We start from the raw sequence: 21,628 nt of genomic DNA, 5'->3' as shown, positions 1-21,628 counted from the left end.
ACATGTATTTACTTTGTTGGAGAATATTTTGGAGGTGTAAAGTTATTGAGGAAGACGATATCTAAAATTCACATGACAGAAAAATTACGATTTAATTTTTTGCCAGGAGTAGAACAGAGGGTTTTTCTTACTTTGGGCAATGAAAGAGTGATATTATTGTTACCCTGTGGACTCATTGCATCTGATTCAGAGTTTGCGGGGGAAGCAGGGTTATCACCAATCAGCCACTGCAATTTTCTAAAAAGTTGCACTAGTTTTGGTGACCATGTTTTTAGACAGACATTTTGCGCCTCCATAGGGCTGGTTCAATGTTCGATGGTGCGACTTTTTTTTAGCCTAGGGATTAGATTAGCGCTGCAGCAGATGGGCCTCTCTTTATAAATTCCATTGGATGTGACATTAGCATAAAAAAGCAGCATTAGCCTATGGCGCACATCAAATGAATCAGTGTAATCCAGCAAAGTAGTTTTTTCGCTCTCAGTTGTTTCATTTGTCGAAAAAATAGCACATTTGGAGCGAAAAAGGCGCTCGGTGCAGCCAAATCGCCCGGGACCTGATGCTCCGAGAGGGGCTGTTTAGCGCGAGCGAACCCATGAGTGTAAGAGGTCACTTCTGTATATTTCTTGCCGTTCCTCCTGGCATGAAGACAGAGGAGTTCTGCAGTGCCTAAGGGTTTGTAGCATCTGTTCTTAGTATAGATGGTTTGGGATCTTGATTCATCTTCGTGCTTTGAACCACCCTCCAGTGATTTGGTTTTGGATCTGGGTTTTTTTTTTTAAAAATGGAAAAAGTTTTTTAAAACAGCCAAAGTCGTGTAATTTTTTGCAAACCAAAACCCGAAATTTGGATGTAAAATCCGAATTCCAAACTGATCAGAACCGTGACTTGGATCTGTCCGGATTCACGTAATTCGGGTATATTTGAATTTCTGGAGAACTGAACCACACATCTCTAGTTCTTAGTGTGTATTCTTCCATCTGTGGGCAACGCCACAGCGCTCAGAGGATAGATGTCACTTTGAGCCATACTTTAAAAATCTCCTCTACGGAGATACAGGTGGCTGTTGATGGGGGTGGGGCCGGACTATTTGCGCCATTAGGCCCCGCCCCATGCACATATTTAAATAGGGGGCAAAAATGTCCCAATTAGCAAAAGAATTTCATGACTAGGCCCCGCCCCCTCTGCACTAGCTGCGAATCCAGGTATTATTCAGCCCATCTTGCCCACTTTACTAGGAGGTGGGCAAGATGCGGGAGGAGTACCCACTCTTCCAACCAAAAATTGTGAGTAGCCTGCAGGTCCCTGGAGAGTAGATACAGTAATCCATATTTTTAACTTTCTTAGCACCTCTAGTGGCATTTGTATTGAAAGAGAAACCGAAAAGAGGTGTTTTAAACCTCTAGGATGGGGGCCGGCATGTATGTAAATTACTAGTTGGAGTTAGCCTATGGCAAGCAGGGGCGGGTTTTTAATAGGGACATTATATAAGGGGCAAGAAGTGTGGGCCAAAGCCTCTTTGTTTCCAGATTTTCCACGCTCCCTCCCCTGTAAATTTGGCATGTTGTTGTGGATTTGTTTTGTGTGGCGGGAAAGAACGGCAGGTCACCAGTCCGGGTGCAATTATGATTTAAGGGCGCTCCCTTCGTTGACTGGTATTTGGCTGTACCAACCTAATGGGGGGCAGTATCACCACCTAAATGGGTGGGTAGACAAGGTAGAGGGTGAGCGTTACCTTTTGTTGATTATATGGTTTATATTGTTATGTTTATGCACTCTGGGCGATCTATGCCTGCTATGCCTGTTGTTGTTTGTGTGTGGGCATTGCAGATTTGGCTGATATCTGGCCGTTCTTTCTTTGCCACCATACATCCTTAAATTAATAATAAATAAATAATAAATTATTATTGCTCCAATAAATCGCCATCAAGTTATCTGCCAAATCCACGTCTCAGTGTCTTTATTTTATTTCAGTAGGGGTAAGTGGTTTGCACACATGACACACCGCGTCTGATAGAAGGTTTAGTACATATTTGTTTGTATATATATTAGGGGTGAGCGGGTTCGGATTTCTGAAATCCGAACCCCCCCGAGCCCCCCCGATCCGAGTCCGATCCGAATCAGGCTCGACTTTTCCCGCCTGACTCGGATCTGAAATCGAGGCAAAACGTCATCATCCCGCCTTCCGAGTCTCGCGGGTTTTGGATCCTATATAAGGTACCCGCGTCGGCGCCATTTTCTCACTCGGCTGTGGACAGTGAAGAGGGAGGGTGGGAGTTAGGGCTGTGTAGTGTAGTGTAGTGCTGCTGTTGTCCACTACTTCAAAGTCCATAGGGGCTGGCTGTGTTGTGCTGTGCTGCTGTTGTTAATAGGGGCTGTGTCCACTACTTCAAAGTCCATAGGGGCTGGCTGGACTGTGTTGTGCAGTCAGTTCTCCATAGGGGCTGTGTCCACTCCAAAGTCCTGTGCAGTGTCCCAGTCCTAAAGGGGTGCTGTAGTGTTGTCCAGGGGGTGCTCGGTCCATCAGGGGTGCTCCCCCCAAGTGCTAAAAAAATAATATATTTTCTGTGTTTGTGAATTGTGTGCGCAGTAGCCGCACGTGCATCAACAAAGTAGTGCCAAGCGTGCGCCTGTGTCATAAGTAAAGGGCCGGCTGGCTTGACCGTTAAGGGTGCTGTAACCCCCGAAAGTACACTCCAGTCAAAACCAAAAAAAAAATTATTTTCTGTGTTTGTGAATTGTGTGCGCAGTAGCCGCACGTGCATCAACAAAGTAGTGCCAAGCGTGCGCCTGTGTCATAAGTAAAAAGGGCCGGCTGGCTTGACCGTTAAGGGTGCTGTAACCCCCGAAAGTACACTCCAGTCCAAACCAAAAAAAAATTATTTTCTGTGTTTGTGAATTGTGTGCGCATTAGCCGCATGTGCATCAACAAAGTAGTGCCAAGCGTGCGCCTGTGTCATAAGTAAAGGGCCGGCTGGCTTGACCGTTAAGGGTGCTGTAACCCCCGAAAGTACACTCCAGTCCAAACCAAAAAAAAATTATTTTCTGTGTTTGTGAATTGTGTGCGCAGTAGCCGCATGTGCATCAACAAAGTAGTGCCAAGCGTGCGCCTGTGTCATAAGTAAAGGGCCGGCTGGCTTGACTGTTAAAGGGTGCTGTAACCCCCAAAGTACACTCCAGTCCAAACCAAAAAAAAAATTTTTTTCTGTGTTTGTGAATTGTGTGCGCAGTAGCCGCACGTGCATCAACAAAGTAGTGCCAAGCGTGCGCCTGTGTCATAAGTAAAGGGCCGGCTGGCTTGACCGATAAGGGTGCTGTAACCCCCGAAAGTACACTCCAGTCCAAACCAAAAAAAAAATTATTTTCTGTGTTTGTGAATTGTGTGCGCAGTAGCCGCACGTGCATCAACAAAGTAGTGCCAAGCGTGCGCCTGTGTCATAAGTAAAGGGCCGGCTGGCTTGACCGTTAAGGGTGCGGTAACCCCCGAAAGTACACTCCAGTCCAAACCAAAAAAAAAATTATTTTCTGTGTTTGTGAATTGTGTGCGCAGTAGCCGCACGTGCATCAACAAAGTAGTGCCAAGCATGCGCCTGTGTCATAAGTAAAGGGCCGGCTGGCTTGACCGTTAAAGGGTGCTGTAACCCCCAAAGTACACTCCAGTCCAAACCAAAAAAAAAATTATTTTCTGTGTTTGTGAATTGTGTGCGCAGTAGCCGCACGTGCATCAACAAATTAGTGCCAAGCGTGCGCCTGTGTCATAAGTAAAGGGCCGGCTGGCTAGACCATTAAAGGGTGCTGTAACGCCCGAAAGTACACTCCAGTCCAAACCAAAAAAAAAATTATTTTCTGTGTTTGTGAATTGTGTGCGCAGTAGCCGCACGTGCATCAACAAAGTAGTGCCAAGCGTGCGCCTGTGTCATAAGTAAAGGGCCGGCTGGCTTGACCGTTAAAGGGTTCTGTAACCCCCAAAGTACACTCCAAACCAAAAAAATATATATTTTCTGTGTTTGTGACTTGTGTGCACTGTGGCTGCACGTGCATCAACAAAGGAGCAGTGCCAAGCGTGCGCCTGTGTCCCATAAGTAAAGAGCCGGCTGGCTCATTTCTTAAAGGGTGGTGTAACCCACAAAGTGCACTACTCTCCAGCAAAAATAAAAAAATATTTTCTGTGTTTGTGTGCGCTTTAGCCGCACGTATATATATCAATATAACATAAATGGAGGACCAAACTTTCTCCGATAAAAATAAAATAGGGAAAGATCAAGAACCACTTCCTCCTAGTGCTGTTGCTGCTGCTGGGAGTTGTTCATCATCCCAGAGAGGAAGTAGGAACATCACTACTTTTACTAAACAATTGACCCTCCAACAGTCCCTAGCGATGAGGATGAAGTACGACAGCAGTCATCCTGAAGCAAAACGTATAACTGAGGCCTTGACTGCTATGTTGGTGTTAGACGTGCGTCCGGTATCCGACATTAGTGCAGTGGGATTTACACAATTGATGGAGGTAGTGTGTCCTCGGTTCCAAATCCCGTCTAGATTCCACCTGCATCCTCAAAGCAGCAGCGACAAGCGTGCGTCTGTCTGTTAAAGGGTGGTGACACCCTCAAAGTGTGCTACACAAACAATTAAAATATTGTTCTTTTTTTTTCTGTCTTTGTGAATTGTGTGGGTTGTAGCCGCACCTGCATCCTTAAAGCAGCAGCGACAAGCGTGCGTCTGTCTGTTAAAGGGTGGTGTAACTCTCAAAGTGCTCCAAAAAATAAAAAACTATTTTTTTAATGTGTTTGTGACTTGTGTGCGATGTAGCCGCACTTGCATCCTCAAAGCAGCAGCAACAAGCGTGCGTCTGTCTGTTAAAGGGTGGTGACACCCTCAAAGTGTGCTACACAAACAATAAAAATATTCTTCTTCTTTTTTCTGTCTTTGTGAATTGTGTGGGCTGTAGCCGCACCTGCATCCTTAAAGCAGCAGCGACAAGCGTGCGTCTGTCTGTTAAAGGGTGGTGACACCCTCAAAGTGTGCTACACAAACAATTAAAATATTGTTCTTTTTTCTGTCTTTGTGAATTGTGTGGGCTGTAGCCGCACCTGCATCCTTAAAGCAGCAGCGACAAGCGTGCGTCTGTCTGTTAAAGGGTGGTGACACCTCAAAGTGTTCTACACAAACAATTAAAATATTGTTCTTTTTTTTTGGTCTTTGTGAAATGTGTGGGCTGTAGCCGCACCTGCATCCTTAAAGCAGCAGCGACAAGCGTGCGTCTGTCTGTTAAAGGGTGGTGTAACTCTCAAAGTGCTCCAAAAAATAAAAAACTATTTTTTTTATGTGTTTGTGACTTGTGTGCGATGTAGCCGCACTTGCATCCTCAAAGCAGCAGCGACAAGCGTGCGTCTGTCTGTTAAAGGGTGGTGACACCCTCAAAGTGTGCTACACAAACAATAAAAATATTCTTCTTTTTTCTGTCTTTGTGAATTGTGTGGGCTGTAGCCGCACCTGCATCCTTAAAGCAGCAGCGACAAGCGTGCATCTGTCTGTTAAAGGGTGGTGACACCCTCAAAGTGTGCTACACAAACAATTAAAATATTGTTCTTTTTTTTTCAGTCTTTGTGAAATGTGTGGGCTGTAGCCACACCTGCATCCTTAAAGCAGCAGCGACAAGCGTGCGTCTGTCTGTTAAAGAGTGGTGACACCCTCAAAGTGTGCTACACAAACAATAAAAATATTCTTCTTCTTTTTTCTGTCTTTGTGAATTGTGTGGGCTGTAGCCGCACTTGCATCCTCAAAGCAGCAGCGACAAGCGTGCGTCTGTCTGTTAAAGGGTGGTGTAACCCTCAAAGTGTGCTCCACAAACAATAAAAATATTCTTTTTTTTTTTCTGTCTTTGTGAATTGTGTGGGCTGTAGCCGCACCTGCATCCTTAAAGCAGCAGCGACAAGCGTGCGTCTGTCTGTTAAAGGGTGGTGTAACTCTCAAAGTGCTCCAAAAAATAAAAAACTTTTTTTTTTAATGTGTTTGTGACTTGTGTGCGATATAGCCGCACTTGCATCCTCAAAGCAGCAGCGACAAGCGTGCGTCTGTCTGTTAAAGGGTGGTAACACCCTCAAAGTGTGCTACACAAACAATAAAAATATTCTTCTTTTTTCTGTCTTTGTGAATTGTGTGGGCTGTAGCCGCACCTGCATCCTTAAAGCAGCAGCGACAAGCGTGCATCTGTCTGTTAAAGGGTGGTGACACCCTCAAAGTGTGCTACACAAACAATTAAAATATTGTTCTTTTTTTTTCAGTCTTTGTGAAATGTGTGGGCTGTAGCCACACCTGCATCCTTAAAGCAGCAGCGACAAGCGTGCATCTGTCTGTTAAAGAGTGGTGACACCCTCAAAGTGTGCTACACAAACAATAAAAATATTCTTCTTCTTTTTTCTGTCTTTGTGAATTGTGTGGGCTGTAGCCGCACTTGCATCCTCAAAGCAGCAGCGACAAGCGTGCGTCTGTCTGTTAAAGGGTGGTGTAACCCTCAAAGTGTGCTCCACAAACAATAAAAATATTCTTTTTTTTTTTCTGTCTTTGTGAATTGTGTGGGCTGTAGCCGCACCTGCATCCTTAAAGCAGCAGCGACAAGCGTGCGTCTGTCTGTTAAAGGGTGGTGTAACTCTCAAAGTGCTCCAAAAAATAAAAAACTTTTTTTTTTAATGTGTTTGTGACTTGTGTGCGATATAGCCGCACTTGCATCCTCAAAGCAGCAGCGACAAGCGTGCATCTGTCTGTTAAAGGGTGGTAACACCCTCAAAGTGTGCTACACAAACAATAAAAATATTCTTCTTTTTTCTGTCTTTGTGAATTGTGTGGGCTGTAGCCGCACCTGCATCCTTAAAGCAGCAGCGACAAGCGTGCGTCTGTCTGTTAAAGGGTGGTGACACCCTCAAAGTGTGCTACACAAACAATTAAAATATTGTTCTTTTTTTTCCGGTCTTTGTGAAATGTGTGGGCTGTAGCCGCACCTGCATCCTTAAAGCAGCAGCGACAAGCGTGCGTCTGTCTGTTAAAGGATGGTGACACCCTCAAAGTGTGCTACACAAACAATAAAAATATTCTTCTTCTTTTTTCAGTCTTTGTGAATTGTGTGGGCTGTAGCCGCACTTGCATCCTCAAAGCAGCAGCGACAAGCGTGCGTCTGTCTGTTAAAGGGTGGTGTAACCCTCAAAGTGCGCTCCACAAACATTAAAAATATTCTTTTTTTTTTCTGTCTTTGAGAATTGTGTGGGCTGTAGCCGCACTTGCATCCTCAAAGCAGCAGCGACAAGCGTGCGTCTGTCTGTTAAAGGATTACATCGGTGACAGCATCCAAGTAGGCATGTCAGACAGTCCGTACCTGTACTGGCAGGAAAAAGAAGCAATTTGGAGGTCCCTGTACAAACTGGCTCTATTTTACCTGAGTTGCCCCCCCTCCAGTGTGTACTCCGAAAGAGTGTTTAGTGCAGCCGGGAACCTTGTCAGCGAAAGGCGTAGGAGGTTGCTTCCACAAAATGTGGAGAAGATGATGTTCATAAAATGAATTATCAACTCTTCCAGGGAGACCAGCCTCCAGAACGTACAGAGGGACCTGTGGTTCCAGCAGGGACGAATTAATACTCTGTGAGGATGAGGATGTACACACTGAAGAGGGTGAGGAATCGGTGGATGAGGAGGATGAGGATGACATCTTGCCTCCGTAGAGCCAGTTTGTGCAGGGACAGATAAATTGCCAGCTTGTTTTGTGGGGGCCCAAACGAACCAATCATTTCAGCCACAGTTGTGTGGCAGACCCTGGCGCTGAAATGATTGGTTTGTTAAAGTGTGCATGTCCTGTTTATACAACATAAGGGTGGGTGGGAGGGCCCAAGGACAATTCCATCTTGCACCTCTTTTTTTTCTTTGCATTATGTACAGTTTGGGGCCTAGTTTTTCAAACTGCCATCCTGTCTGCCACTGCAGTTTCACGCCTAGATGGGTCACGTGTTTGTGCCGCCCACTCGTGTCGCTTAGCATAGTCATCCAGCTACCTCGGTGCAACCTTTTGGACATAAAAACACTATTGTGAGGTGTGAGGTATTCAGAATAGACTGGAAATGAGTGGAAATGAAGGTTATTGAGGTTAATAATAGCATAGGAGCAGAAAAACCTACAAATTCTGTGATTTTAGCTGTTTTTATGCTTTTTTTCAAAAAAATACAGATCCAAAACACAAAACCCAGAACCCAAAACACGGAAGGGTGGTTTTGGCAAAACCAATCCAGATCCAAAACACGAAGAAAGATCCAGATCCAAAACCAAAACACAAAACACGAAAAGTGGCCGGTGCACACCCCTAATATATATATTATATACTGTTCTATCTTCCAATCAAGCCATTTTACCTTCTGCGTTACTTAGTCCGCCCACTATACCCAGATCGTTAATTTTAGGCTTTAATCTGCTATGTACATGTTTGTCTAATATCATTCTCTCAATATTTCATTGATATGTTACCACCACCTTTTCACACAATACTAATCAGCCCCCTGTGCCGTCATTTCCAGCAGTTATGTTTCTGTAGTACCAGACTTGAGCGCTGTCAGTATAAAGCTGCTCAATTACAGGATCAGATCGAGAGCCGCAATCATTTGAAATGAGTAAATAGTTGCATGATTATTATAACACAGACGTGTACGTTATCTTTCATTATATATAAGTATATCGTATTATCACCCTCAATCAGCAGTGCTTAGATGAAATCTGATCCCTCGCCATGACTGCGAGAGGGACATCCCCATTGGCCAATTTAGATATCGCTCGTGATGTTTGCCATATTATTTTAGATCTACAGTATTGGTCCTAACGCAGATTTGAATGCAAATCGGCCATAAATGCTACCACATCGCAGGCGATAGGAAATTATTACGCAGAGTTGTACCCGTACCAGTCATCACCGCCAGCTTATACTTGGTACACAGGATGCTACTGAAAACAGGGGCACCCATGCTTCCGTAGAACGCAATTCTGAAGACCCGATATAATGAAACATTGCTGAAGTTCACGCAGTTGAGCGGTTTTTTTCTACTGCGCATGTGTTTAATTCACAAAAAAAAAATCACATGGTGCATGCATCCCATGGCGTGTACGCACAGAGGCGCAGTAGCAATTGAGGCATATTGGAAATGTGCTGGACGTTCCTGGGAAGCGACTGGGAGGTGGCTATACTGACATACGGAGATGGTCCGTGTTATGGGTGTGTCGCTAAACTTGTTGCAATCACAGAGGCTGATGTCTTTGCAGCTGCGATTTCATACAGAATGCAGCTATGATAATAGGCTAATGGCTGCAAAGATCACCTGAGCATAGGGACGCCCACTGCTGCCTTCTCATCTGCGTACAATGTTGTTTACCTGCGTAATTATCGTAAATTGACTCACATCGAGCAGCCATCTTGCCCTTGCGCCAGGTCTGACCAGCCGCAAACACTGCAGCTCTCCCTGCTTGCTGAGAGCTCTCACAGTGCGAATGCAATCGCGGTGGCTAATTTATGTGCACCCATGGCATGGAGTGTAAATGGTCAGACACGCCTGTGTTTTTCAGATAACCTCCCCCGTCACCACCTCCAAACGCTGACTGCCTGTCACTCACTCTCTGAGTGGATCCTCTATGCGAAGGTAATCGCGGTGCGTGCGCATTGCAGCTCATACACATGCACACTGGCAAACAATCGCTCAATCTATCACCATTACGTCTGTCTCAGAATCAGGCCCTCAGACGTATAATCACTCACATTGGGGGCCATACTCCCGCGGAGATTCTGCACCCAGCACGGAGCTGGTGCGCGTTTCCAAGGTGCGACCGATGGTGGTGTCTGAAGAGTTGGTGTCTCAGTCCTGGCACATTCAGGTGCACAGGCTGTACACCAGGCCCTCAATGTGGTTCTACAGAACAAGGCAGTGAAAGGGAGATGAAGCTCACTCTAGTGAATACACGGCCTGATTCAGAGCTGGACGCTTGACAGAGCGCTCGCTCTGAATCAGGGCCGGCCTTCTGTGTTTTTAGAGCGGCCTCCTGGCCACTCGCACAGCTGTGGGTGACCACTCACAGCTATAGCGAGTGGCCAGGATGATGGTCGCGATGGTCAAGACCATCGCGACCATCGGGCTTGCGATGAGACCCTTGTGGTAGGGTCTCGTTGCCGCAAGCCCTAGAGTGCTTTCACTTGTGATGTCAGTGGGGCCGGCCCCAGACAGTGGGCATTCACATGGGAACGCCTCCGTCTGGGCAGCCACTCCCCTGGCCCGCCCACCAAAGGGGGCGTGCTGTCACTCAACATCGACAGCACGTCCCCTTTGGTACGAGACCTGGAGCGACGGTTTGCCCGTCGTGCGCATGCGCACAGGGCCACCATCGACCCGCTTGCGAGCGCATAGCACTCGCGAGCGGGTCTGAATCAGGCCCACAGTTAGACGGTGATGCCTTGGAAATTTTATTTTATCAATTAAAGGACAATTAAAGGAAAGTCACAGTCATTTGATTTATGGCCAAAGAAGAATTTGGGGTCTTCTATAGTAAATTATACAACTTCAGATCGTTGACAGTACATCTGTTACTGCACCCGTCTTGGAGAAGGAAACAATAGACAGTCAGACGTTCTCCTCAGATCCTGATGCAGATGGGCTGTCTGCTGTAAAGGGCAAATAGCAGATGCAATTGCCCCACATCTCACAGAATATTCTTACTCTGAGATGATCATTAGACAAGGAGAATAAGAACGAAAATTCTTGTAAGAGTTATCATATTTCAACTTTTCTTATTGTTGACGTAAAATGTTGTCAACGGACTCAACTCAGGCCAAGAAGCTTTTATCTCTGGCCCAACAAGCCCTGGACAACACATGGAAGGCATCCGATTTGGATCGCCACATAAAAAAAAGCCTTTGATTGGATTGGTTGTCCCGTTATGTTGAGAACCATTAACAGCATTCGGTTTCCAAGAGGAGTTTCTGAAGGCAGTCACATACCTCTACCACAACTCCTGTGCATCTGTCCATTTGAATGAGGATCCTCAGCCCCCTTTGCTATTTTGTATGGGACTCATCAAGGACATCCTGACTTGCCACTTAAAACATTGCTTATTTATGAATTTCAAAATTTCAGAACCTTAAGGCCCATACACATGGACGATTAAAGTGAACGATATGAACGATAACGATATCATTCAATGATATATCGTTGATATTGCCCAGTGTGTAAGCCCTGAACGATCGACGATGCGCGCTCATGTGGTACGATAACGGTATCCCCCGTCAACTGAACGTACAGCTCAATCTGGGGATATCATTCATGATGCCATGCTGCCAAATACAGCATGACCCCACTCCCCCCGGAGCCCCCCCCCTTTCCCTGCCGCTGCCAATATTGGCTCATGCACACATCGGTTAGTGTAAAGTGCGGGTTTTTAGAAGTGGAGATGTTGCCCATAGTAACCAATCAGATTGTAGTTAACATTTATCTAGCACCTTCTAGAAGATAATAGCTAGAATCTGATTGGTTGCTATGTGCAACATCTCCACATCTAGAAACCCGCAGTTTAGTAAATATACCCCATAGAGTTAATGGACAGGATGCAGGAAGAGGAGAAATGCGGTCAAACCCCCATAATGCAGGTTTGACCACATTTCTCATTTGCAGTGGGTAACGCCATCTTACTGATGGCATTACCCATAGAAGCCAATGGGATTCTATCGTGAGAGTGCTGATAGAGGGATCCAATTTGATCCTTCCCAGAACCGCCCACAGGGCATGCGTCCTTCTGCACATGCGCAGTAGGACACCGGAGGGGCTTCTGGCTCAGAGACCTGGAAGTCCCTCCTTTGCAAAGGGGGGCTATTACTAACAGAGCATTCCTTTGCTGTGATCGTCATGCGGGATGCCCAATATGTTGAAGTGATTCAAGAACAATTTTGAAGCATATTCCAGGCTCTCCATTAGGGGCTTCCTACTCAAAATATTTTAAATTCTACACCAATTACATTTCTTTGTGCAGCATACAGTAATATTCTTCTGATTAAGGACACCATAGCACCATTTGTAAACAGCATGTATGTATGTATACACACGATGCTATGATGCTTTATGGTTTATGCTTTACAAAGCTTCATTGGCCAGTGCCATCACAGAAACAATAAAAGTAGCATGTATGTATGTATACACACAATGCTATGATGCTTTGTGGTTTATGTTTTACAAAGCTTCATTGGCCAGTGCCATCACAGAAACAATAAAAGCAGCATGTATGTATGTATACACACAATGCTATGATGCTTTGTGGTTTATGTTTTACAAAGCTTCATTGGCCAGTGCCATCACAGAAACAATAAAAACAGTATTGAGCCTTACAAGAACCCTGAAACTTCCTGTTTTAGTGACAGCTTTTTTTATTGAGCTACTGTAGTTGGCCAGTGCCTCTTTACAATGAAACCTGCAAAAAGTAAATATCACCGGGGTTAAAGAAGTGGGTTCTGCTATATTATTAGATTTACCGAAGCATTCTGCAACATGGAAACAATGACTAGCTCCATCTTTCCCAGGATCCCTCCCTGGTAATGTCCACTCACGCATGCTCATTTTGGTGACATTGCATGCACAGTAGTGTTCTGGGATCCAAACTCAGGAGTTAATTGATCACATTAGCAATGACTTTTTCCATATCGCAGGGTTCCTATCGAATGTGATTATTGGTATATTCAGGAGATACTTAATTTCTCATTGCTGCCAGAAATGGGACATGGCATAGCCCCAATTGTGCCCCAATTTTACCCAGAAATAGAAATCCACAATCTCTGTGTTACCGTAAGTGTGACATATGTGCTCACTTACTCGCCAGCCTTTCTGGCATCACCGGTATCACCTGCTATTGAATCTAACCCTACTATATATATTAAGGATGCAATGAACATCTCTTTCATTGTAAATCAGGACGCATATCTCATTAGGATGTAGTTTACATCCCGGCGGTTGGGATGGCGGTGCTCAGAATGCCGGTGCCGGAATCCCCACAGCAATCAGAATGCTGACTCCAGAATCCCAACCACCAGCATTCCCATGGTAATTATTAAGGTTAGTGGGAGGGTTAGGTTTAGGGGTTAGGGTTAGGCACTAGGGGGAGGGTTAGGCTGCAGGGGGAGTGTTAGGGTTAGGCTGCAGGATAGGGGGTTTAGGGTTATGGGGAGGGTTAGATGTTAGGGTTATGGGGAGGGTTAGGATTATGGGTAGGGTTAGAGGTTAGGGTTATGGGGAGGGTTAAGTGTTAGGGTTATGGGGAGCATTAGAGGTTAGGGTTACGGTTATGGGGAGGGTTAGAGCTTAGGGTTATGGAGAGGGTTAGGGTTATGGGGAGGGTTAGAGGTTAGGGTTATGGGGAGGGTTAGGGTTATGGGGAGGGTTAGAGGTTAGGGTTATGGGGAGGGTTAGAGGTTAGTGTAATGGGGAGGGTTAGATGTTAGGGTTATGGAGAGGGTTAGGGTTATGGGGATGGTTAGAGTTTAATGTTATCGGGAGGGTTAGAGGTTAGAGTTATGGGGAGGGTTAGGGTTATGGGGAGGGTTAGAGGTTAGGTTTATGGGAAGGGTTAGAGGTTAGGGTTATGGGGAGGGTTAGAGGTTAGAGTTATGGGGAGGGTTAGAGGTTAGGGTTATGGGGAGGGTTAGGGGTTAGGGTTATGGGGAGGGTTAGATGTTAGAGTTATGGGGAGGGTTAGAGGTTAGTGTTATGGGGAGGGTTAGATGTTATTGTTATGGGGAGAGTTAGAGGTTAGGGTTATTGGGAAGGGTTAGAGGTTAGGGTTATGGGGATAGTTACGGGTTAGGGTTATGGGGGTTTAGAGGTTAGGTTTATGGGGAGGATTAGGGGTTAGGATTTTGGGGTGAGTTAGGGGTCATGGTTATGGGGAGAGTTAGAGGTTAGAGTTATGGGGAGGGCTAGAGGTTAGGGTTATGGGGAGGGTTAGAGGTTCGGGTTATGGGGAGGTTTAGAGGTTAGGGTTATGGGGAGAGTTAAAGGTTAGAGTTATGGGGAGGGTTAGAGGTTAGGGTTAGCCTACTTACGTTCGGGCGATGGGATTCTGACCGCTGGCATCCCGACCTACAGGATTCCGTACACAACCCATCTCAATGCAAATAAATAACAGTATCACAGAGCATCATGAGCTCAGGAATAAAACACTGCAACTAAGGTTTCTTCCTGCACCTCGCTGTGACATCTAGGTCACCCTTTCCCCAACAGATAAAGCTGGAGGACTAGTTCAATTAATTGTCTTAATGCAAATATCCTGAAATCATTCCTTCAGTTCACTGTTTTTAAAACCTTGCAACAAACTGAACTTCGCCTGACGTCTGCTACAATAGCTGGAGGAATTTACAGCATTAATACATAACTGCCACAAATACTCATTTAATTATATTATCGTTAAAATATACACTCTAATAATTATAGAAGATTATATTTTATTTTTTTACACTTGAGAAGTTTTTTTTTGTTTCCATTAATTTATTTACCCCATACAGATGTTATTAGTTTACTTTGGAGTTTATTTATTAATTTCATGTCTGTTTCCCTGAGTAGTCATTAAGCGTGTACAATTTAGTCATTTAGAATTGGTGAGGAAACCTGCTGTTTTTGAACATGATATCCCCATTACTGAGTCTCTGGTAGCACTAAATAATAAGCATAAGCCTTAACGATCTCTCACGGAACAAAAAATGTGATGAGGTTACAGAATATAGCCGGTGAACGCGGGATTGCTTTCAGCAGGAAAGAGGGTTGGTAGGATTCCGCTCTCAGACTTAAATACATTATAACAATTTCATCTTATCATAAACACATAGGGCAGAATGTACTATGCACCACATCCGCGATGCAGTACATCTCGCCTCTTATTCTGTACATTCCTGGGTTAATTACCCCGGTATGTACTAAGAAATACTATTAAAATCGCAACGGACAGCTCTCGCGATAAGAACTGTGTATTCAGATAGCCTTGGATAGAGGGACTTCCGAGTTTAACACCCAGAAGTCCCTCTGGCATCCTTCTGTGCATTCGCAGGAGGAAGTGCGCGTTGTGGGGGGAGCTGGGAGGGATTCGATTGGATTCCTCTCAGGGGGCTTCCCAATAAGAAGCCCATAGAAAGCAGTATGTTACTGAGCAGACTCCAGTTTTTCTCTCTCTCCAGGGAGGCTTCATGTCCTGTTCCAAGAAGGCCGTCGAGGTCACTACTGTGCATGTGCAGAGGCCATCTTGTCTTTACTCTTTACTGCGTAGAGTGACAAAGTGGGAGACAGAAGTCTCCTACTAAGGGCCGTATTCAATTCGCAGCGAAAACAGCCATTTTTATTGCCATTGGCTAAAACGGGCGTTTTTCACCAAAAAACGGCAATATTTTCTCCAAAAACTGGAGATAAGTTTTCTCCATCCCAGACCAGGCGAAAAAAAATGAAAAATCCCTATTTTTAGCTAAAAATGTGGGGATTTCTTTCAGAACCCTTTGGACACCCACCTAATAATAGATTATCCCAAAAAACTTTCGTAAGTTGCGCACTTTGGCGAATAGCGAACGCGCAATTTTTGGTAAAAAAACGTTGAAGATGGTTTTAATGTATTGAGTCTGATTTTTCGTGGGGCAGAATGGATGTGTGAAGTGTTTTAAATATCGCACGTGGTCGCAGCAGGCGGTTTTTTACGTTTTTTAAAAATGCGTTTTTACGACACAAAAATATACTTGCACCCATTTTAATGTACCCTCAATTCACGTGGAACAGTAATTTCCTGGAAAAAAAATTCTTTGTATCATTTCCAACGCTTTTTATTTTTTTCCCCCCAAAATTGCACGGTCGTTTTTCGCCAAAGTGCGCAACTTACAAATTTTTGTTGGGATAATTTATTATTAGGGTGGTGTCCAAAGGGTTCTGAAAGAAATCCCCACATTTTTAGCCAAGAATAGGGATTTTGCATTTATTTTTTGCCTGGTCTGGGATGGAGAAAACTTATCTCCAGTTTTTGGCAAAATTATCGCAGTTTTTTTGGCGAAAAATGGCCATTTTCACCGCTAATTGAATACGGCCCTTAGCTGAACGTTCTGGTTAATACCTGCATATTTCCAGATCCCTGCACCACTATCCATTTGCAGCATACGCTCACCGGCTGGTGAGTTGTATAGAACCCTGCTCTGCTCCATTACCAGTGTGCATGTAACAGTGAGTACAGTTGTACGTGTTATCTATCACTAAACTGACACCACTGCTTTCAGTAACTGGGTTGTTCATAGTTTGAGTCATCCGCTAGTGTGTGCCTACATAACTCTGTACTATCAACACCTGTACACATATCATTTCCAACAGGTTATGGCCCCAGGCGCACAGGTGTCAAGTACTCAGACATACAAGCTATTAGAGATGCTGGAGAGGGTCCATATCCATCCTCCATGCAGCACCCACCCTTTCACCTTGACACCATAGCAGAACCTTAGATGTCCGATATCGCTGGCCACCGTGCATTAGTGGAGAGTGCACATGCCTGAGCTCCTGGTATTCTGCAGGCTCACAACCTCAAAATATTCAAACTAAAATTACCCTGACTTGTACAATGATGGCAGCTGGAAGTTAACTGAATGTCCATTGTGGTCCTTAGGCCTGTGATCTCTGGGGTTTTACAGCTTGGTGGAGGGGGGGGGGGCTACCACTCAGAGGAGGGGTATGCAGTCTCTGTGCACAGGTCTTTAATATTCACCAGAGATAAACAGTGCTGCAGCTTCTTTCTTATAACGCCGGGCATTGAGTCTCTTTCCACTGTGCGGCATATTTTCACATTATAGCTAGATGCTTTATAAAAGTAATTTACAAATCATTTAATTCTCTAGATGTCACGGACCCAGTCCTTCTTATGACGAGGTAAATCACTGCCAGAGACAGCTACCCGGTCACATTGCTATGGTAACTCAATTTTTTTTTTTTTGCAGTGCCAGAAATTGACAATCTTTATGGAACGGTTTCACCTGCATGCACAAACGTGAGGACATCTTCCCGGAGTAATACAGAAATCCTTATCACGCACAGAGCCGTAGTGCTCACTGCAGAGAGTGATGTGCAAAATAAAACCGGGAGCTAATGCCATTTAAAAGGATGGAGAAAACACTTCTATAATCGGTAGACATTTGCTTATACTTCCAAACGACTTACTTTATTAGGAGCGCGCTTATCAAACGCTAGCATGTACAGGTAACAGATACTGCACAGTATTCACACCGCCGTGTAAAAATGTAATGAGAAAGCAATTTAATGCATCACAGAATAATTATACGACTCGCCATCTGTGCGTTGTAAGATGATGCATCCGTCTTACAGTTCATAAGACATACATCAATGCAGTAATTACATATCACCGGTTTGAGGACAAAGAGGAAATAGTTATTTAGTGACTTGTTTGTCACTGTACACGCAATAACTACAGTACATGCTCATGGGCCAATCAAGCTGGGGATAGCTGGGGAAAAAATGGCTGAGATGCTCCTCGCTGCCTGGCGATACTGATAGAGGGCCTGATCCAGAGATGTACGCTAACCCGATGGCTAGCGCACATCTCCGGTTGTTATAGGACTGCGCATTCACAGTGTGTGTACTGTGCATGTACAGCCCTCATTTGAGAGTGCGCTTGCAGTGGCTCCCAGTCGCAACCTAATTGACAGGCTGTGGTGTTTGGGAGCAGGGCCGCAACAAGGGGGAGCTAAGGGGGCACGTGCCCTGGGTGCCAGACTTGAGGGGGCGCCAAGGAGAGGCTGCCAAGGGGGCAGAAGGGGATAGGTTGCTGCTCTAGTGGGTTTGGAACCGCATGCTGGGAACTGCAGGCAGCCGCCTACAGCCCGGCCTTGAGAGACACAGCGCCGACATCAGTCTAATGTAGTGCCGGTCGCAAGCCAATCAGAGTTGGCAGATCGAAAGACAATCAGCAGTGGCTGCTAGTCTGTGAGCTCCAATTGCTTAGTGACCGGCGCCACATTAGAATGATGGCAGCGCTGACAATTTCCACGGTGTGTGGCAGCCACGTCCCGTCCCGCGCCGCCCCGTGCTCACCCACGGTGCTATGTTGTAAGGGACATTACTGTGGCATAATGTGTAAGGGGCATTACTGTGGCATAATGTGTTATAAGTAGGGGTGAGCGGGTTCAGATTTCTGAAATCCGAACCCCCCCAAGCCCCCCCGACCCGAGGCCGATCCAAGTCAGGCTCGACTTTTCCCGCCTGACTCGGATCGAGGCAAAACGTCATCATCCCGCCTTCCGGGTCTCGCGGGTTTTGGATCCTATATAAGGTACCCGCGTCTGCGCCATTTTCTCACTCGGCTGTGGACAGTGAAGAGGGAGGGTGGGAGTTAGGGCTGGCTGGGCTGTGTAGTGTAGTGTTGAAGTGTAGTGTAGTGTAGTGCAGTGTAGTGTTGTGCTGTGCTGTGCTGCGCTGTGCTGCTGTTGTCCATAGGGGCTGTGTCCACTACTTCAAAGTCCATAGGGGCTGGCTGGACTGTGTTATGCAGTCAGTTGTCCATAGGGGCTGTGTCCACTCCAAAGTCCTGTGCAGTGTCCCAGTCCTAAAGGGGTGCTGTAGTGTTGTCCAGGGGGTGCTCTGTCCGTCAGGGGTGCTCCCCCCAAGTGCTAAAAAAAAAATATTTTTTCTGTGTTTGTGAATTGTGTGCACTGTGGCTGCACGTACATCAACAAAGGAGCAGCGCCAACTGTGCGCCTGTGTCCCATAAATAAAAGACCGGCTGGCTTGTCCGTTAAAGGGTGCTGTAACCCCCAAAGGGCACTCCAAACAAAATAAAAAAATATATTTTTTTGTTTGTGAATTGTGTGCGCAGTAGCCGCACGTGCATCAATAAAGTAGTGCCAAGCGTGCGCCTGTGTCCCATAAATAAAGGGCCGGCTGGATTGACCGCTAAAGGGTGCTGTAACCCCCAAAGGGCACTCCAAACAAAATAAAAAAAGATATTTTTTTGTGTTTGTGAATTGTGTGCGCAGTAGCCACACGTGCATCAACAAAGTAGTGCCAAGCGTGCGCCTGTGTCCCATAAGTAAAAGGCCGGTTGGCTTGTCCGTTAAAGGGTGCTGTAACCCCCAAAGGGCACTCCAAACAAAATAAAAAAAAATATTTTTTTGTTTGTGAATTGTGTGCGCAGTAGCCGCACGTGCATCAGCAAAGAAGTGCCAAGCGTGCGCCTGTGTCATAAGTAAAGGGCGGGCTGGCTTGTCCATTAAAGGGTGCTGTAACCCCCAAAGTACACTCCAAACAAAATAAAAAAATATTTTCTGTGTTTGTGAATTGTGTGCGCAGTAGCCGCACGTGCATCAACAAAGTAGTGCCAAGCGTGCGCCTGTGTCCCATAAGTAAAAGGCCGGCTGGATTGACCGCTAAAGGGTGCTGTAACCCCCAAAGGGCAGTCCAAACAAAATAAAAAAAAATTTCTGTGTTTGTGAATTGTGTGCACTGTGGCTGCACGTGCATCAACAAAGGAGCAGCGCCAAGCGTGCGCCTGTGTCCCATAAGTAAAGGGCCGGCTGGCTCATTTCTTAAAGGGTGGTGTAACCCACAAAGTGCACTAGTCTCCAACAAAAATAAAAAATTATTTTCTGTGTTTGTGTGCGCCTTAGCCGCACGTATATATCAATATAACATAAATGGAGGACCAAACTTTCTCCGATAAAAATAAAATAGGGAAAGATCAAGAACCACTTCCTCCTAGTGCTGAAGCTGCTGCACTAGTCATGATATAGACGATAACATGCCATCAACGTCGTCTGCCAAGGCCGATGCCCAATGTCATAGTAGAGGGCACATACAATCCCAAATGACAAAGTTCAGGAAAATGACCTTGAAAAAAACATTTAAATCATCTGAAGAGAAATGTATACTTGCCAATATGCCATTTGCGACACGGAGTGGCAAGGAATGGCTAAGGTCTTTACCTATGTTCATGACTAGTGGTTCAGCTTCACATGACAATGGAAGCCCTCCTCCCACTAAAAAAATCAAACAAGTTAAGCTGGCAAAAGCACAGCGAGGAACTGTGCGTTCTAAGAAGATATCACAAATCCCCAAGGAGAGTCCAAGTGTGGTGGTGGTTGCGATGCCTGACCTTCCCAGCACTGAACGGGAACAGGTGGTTCTTTCCACCATTTGCATGCCCCCTGCAAGTGCTGAAAGGAGCACCCACAGTCCACTTGCTGATATGCAAATTGAAGATGTCACAGTTGAAGTACAACAGGATGAGGATACTGGTGTAGCTGGCGCTGAGGAGGAAGTTGGCGAGGAGGATTCTGATGGTGATGTGGTTTGTTTAAATCAGGCTCCGGGGGAGACAGTTGTTGTCCGTGGGATGAAAAAGCCCATCACGGTCATGCCTGGGCAGAAGACCAAACATTCCACCTCTTTGGTCTGGCAATATTTCTATCCAAATCCGGACAACAACTGTCTTGCCATATGTACCATATGTAAAGGTAAAATAAGTAGGGTAGGGACGTTAACCACCTAGGAACATCCTCCCTTATACGGCACCTGCAGTGCGTTCATAAAAAGTTACTGTCAAGTTCAGAAACTTTGGCTAAGACCGTAAGCAGTCCAGGGACACCTAAATCCCTTTTTCCTGTTTTATCCAAGGAATCGGTGGATGAGGAGGATGAGGACGACATCTTGCCTCCGTAGAGCCAGTTTGTGCAGGGACACATTAATTGCCAGCTTGTTTTGTGGGGGCCCAAACGAACCAATCATTTCAGCCACAGTCATGTGGCAGACCCTGGCGCTGAAATGATTGGTTTGTTAAAGTGTGCATGTCCTTTTTATACAACATAAGGGTGGGTGGGAGGGCCCAAGGACAATTCCATCTTGCACCTCTTTTTTTTCTTTGCAGTATGTACTGTTTTGGGCCTAGTTTTTCAAACTGCCATCCTGTCTGCCACTGCAGTGTCACTCCTAGATGGGCCACGTGTTTGTGCCGCCCACTCGTGTCGCTTAGCATAGTCATCCAGCTACCTCGGTGCAATCTTTTGGCCATAAAAACAATATTGTGAGGTGTGAGGTGTTCAGAATAGACTGGAAATGAGTGGAAATTACGGTTATTGAGGTTAATAATAGCATAGGAGCAGAAAAACCCACAAATTCTGTGATTTAAGCTGTTTTTATGCTTTTTAAAAAAAAAATCCAGATCCAAAACACAAAACCCAGAACCCAAAACACGGAAGGGTGGTTTTGGCAAAACCAATCCAGATCCAAAACACGAAGAAAGATCCAGATCCAAAACCAAAACACAAAACACGAAAAGTGGCCGGTGCACACCCCTAGTTATAAGGGGCATTACTGTGTTGCATAATGTGTAAGGGGCATTACTGTGGCATAATGTGTTATAAGGGGCATTACTGTGTTGCATAATGTGTAAGGGGCATTAATGTGGCATAATGTGTTATAAGGGGCATTACTGTGTTGCATAATGTGTAAGGGGCATTACTGTGTCACAAAACAACACACCCTTTTCATCCTCTTTGTTGTTGTTTTTTGGAGGTGGTGCCAAATTATGGCCTTGCCCCGGGTGACAAAAATCC

The sequence above is a fragment of the Taudactylus pleione genome, unplaced genomic scaffold (assembly GCF_031769625.1).
Source record: "Taudactylus pleione unplaced genomic scaffold, aTauple2 ptg000174l, whole genome shotgun sequence".
NCBI classification, from domain to species: Eukaryota; Metazoa; Chordata; class Amphibia; order Anura; family Myobatrachidae; genus Taudactylus; species Taudactylus pleione.
Note: the sequence above shows the minus strand (reverse complement) of the source record.